Here is a 2,845-nt window from a genome sequence, read left to right as displayed (position 1 = left end):
TATATATATATATATATATATATATATATATATGTATATATATATATATGTATATATACACGACAGGCTTCTTTCAGTTTCTGTCTACCAAATCCACTCACAAGTCTTTGGTTGACCTGAGGCTATAGAACACAATTGCCTAAGATGCCATGCAGTGGGATGAACCCAGAACCATGTGGTTGGGAAGCAAGCTTCTTGCCACACAGCCATGCCTGTATATAGGGAGAATTCACAAAAAAACAAAAGACGAAGACAGGTGATGTAGACAACAAACAGATGTATTAGTTTAATGCTTGGGAAGTGAAAAAGTATTTAACGTTTCGAGCCTACGCTCTTCCACGGAAAGGAACAGGGAGAGAAAATAAAGAATGTGTAGTGGCTAGTGATCTATCATGGTGTGCATGTTTTGTGTGTGTGTGTATGTTTGTACTTGCCTGGTATTCAGGAATTACAAGATAAAGACGGCAAAACATCTCACAAGCCGGATTTGCATAACATTCATTTTTAGAAATTGGAACCTCTAGAACAAGTCATTAGACTCAGAATTTTTGGTACCCATGAAGAGTATTATGAAATGTGTGAGTGTGTTATTTATACATACATACATATACATATATATATGTGCACACACATGTATTGGAGTATAACTTTGGAAGTATAGTTTTCCCACCTTGTGTAATATCAGGCAACATGGTATATATATATATATATATATATATACATAAAGTTGTTCTATCAAATTTCTTAGTGCTTATGCAAAATGATGAAATAAATATTAAGTTTCAAATGAAAAATATTTATTACCTTGAAATACAATTAAATGAAATTAATTTCTCGTTGGTATATTTGCTGTAAATATGACACTATTTTTCTGAATTTTATCAACGCAATCACATTCTACTCCACTAAAAGCCAATATCTGTTTTATTTAATGAAATGGGTTTTATGTAAGTACATGCATACGTACATATATATGCATGTGTGTGTGCTTATACATGGCTCTGTGTGGTAAGTAACCTGCTTCCCAACCACATGGTTCTGGGTTCAGTCCCACTGCGTGATATATTGGGAAACTGCTTTCTACTACGATCTTGGACTGACCAAAATCTTGTGAGTGGATTTGGCGGACAGGAACTGAAAGAAGCCTGTCGTATATATGTATGTATGTATATATATATATATATATATATATATGTATATGTGTGTGTGTGTGTGTGTGTGTGTGTGTGTGTGTGTGTAGTTCAAATTTGCTAAAAGACAAAGACAGATGAAGCAACGACAAGCAGGTGTATTAGGGAAGGAAGGAAAAGTTTTGGACGTTTGAAGCCTACACTCCCTGAGAGAAAGGTTTAAGAGGAAAAAAAACCAGAGAAAATGAAAAAAAAAAAAAAAAAAAAAAAAAAAAAAAATCCTGGGGAGAGCAGAAAACGTGTAGGTATTAACAATTCAACATGATGAAGTGTGTGTGTGTGTAGCTCTGAAAAGTAATTATATTCCTTCCTGAATAAAAGAAGTTGATAGAAAACAATCATACGATTTCATAAAATAATTAACGTTGTATAAAGTAGAAATTATATGTCTTTAATTTAAATTAAGACATAAACATACATATTGTACATGCATACACATACACAAACCTACTGCTTCTCTAAGTATTTGTAAAGTTTATCCTTGTGCTTAAACTGTACTTACGTCTCTGTGAGTGTGAAGGTGTATGTATGTGATAGACAGATGTATGTGAGAGTGTGTGTGTCTATGTATTCACTTTCTGCTTGAAAAAGTACAATTTCAAAAAAATCACTGCATATTGCGACAAACTCGTCATTTGAAGTAAATTGATGATTTCAAAAATTGGAGTCAGTCTAGTAAAACAGATATCATTGTTACATTCAGTATTCCCAAATTGCCACAAATCCATTGAAATTATGTCGGCAATGTTAGTTACAAATTAACAAGCCAGAACCCGACTTGTCAAAATAAATGTGTTCCCTAACATCCTTTATGGTTAATATATATATAATACAAGGGGAGTAAGCAATGCTACATTCCTTGAATAATTATTTCCCTTAGCTTCTTTTCCTGGACACCTTTTGTACCACCGGTGATCTCATAAAATCTCGTGTTGCACACTCGCCTAAGAAAATGGCAGAATTGTCTCCAGCGTTTCAACTAAGATTGAATAATTGCCAATACATTTTCATGAAACCACAGTACTCTGTCATTAAATTTTTTTTTATCTATTCCACCAGTGTGTGTGTGTGTGTGTGTGTGTGCACGCTGATAAGTCTCTGGCTTTGGATAAAAGAAAATACAATAGGATGAGCCAATTAAGATTTTATTCAACATGTTCCCCTGTTAGATTCACATACTTATTGCAGCGATTCTTCAGTTTTTCTAAGCCTTGTAAAAGAACTTGGAATGTTGGGCCTTTAACACACACACACACACATGTACATATGCATATATGTGTGTGTGTGTGTGTGTGTGTGTGTGTATATATATATATCATCATCATCATCATCGTTTAACGTCCGCTTTCCATGCTAGCATGGGTTGGACGATTTGACTGAGGACTGGTGAAACCGGATGGCTACACCAGGCTCCAATCTAATTTGGCAGAGTTTCTACAGCTGGATGCCCTTCCTAACGCCAACCACTCAGAGAGTGTAATGGGTGCTTTAAGAATTTAAGGAATGGAGAAAACGCATGTTATAATTGCATACTTTATTCCTACATATGTTTCAAAGGATTACAACCTGTGTGATCCATAGGGATCTTTGATATTAAAATTATAACCTTCTCATCAGGGAAAGCATGGGAATCATCTTAAACGTAAGACATTATG

This window comes from Octopus bimaculoides, chromosome 26 (assembly GCF_001194135.2).
Source record: "Octopus bimaculoides isolate UCB-OBI-ISO-001 chromosome 26, ASM119413v2, whole genome shotgun sequence".
In the NCBI taxonomy this organism is placed as follows: Eukaryota; Metazoa; Mollusca; class Cephalopoda; order Octopoda; family Octopodidae; genus Octopus; species Octopus bimaculoides.
The sequence above is the reverse complement of the archived record's forward strand: the minus strand, read 5'-3'. Positions refer to the sequence as shown.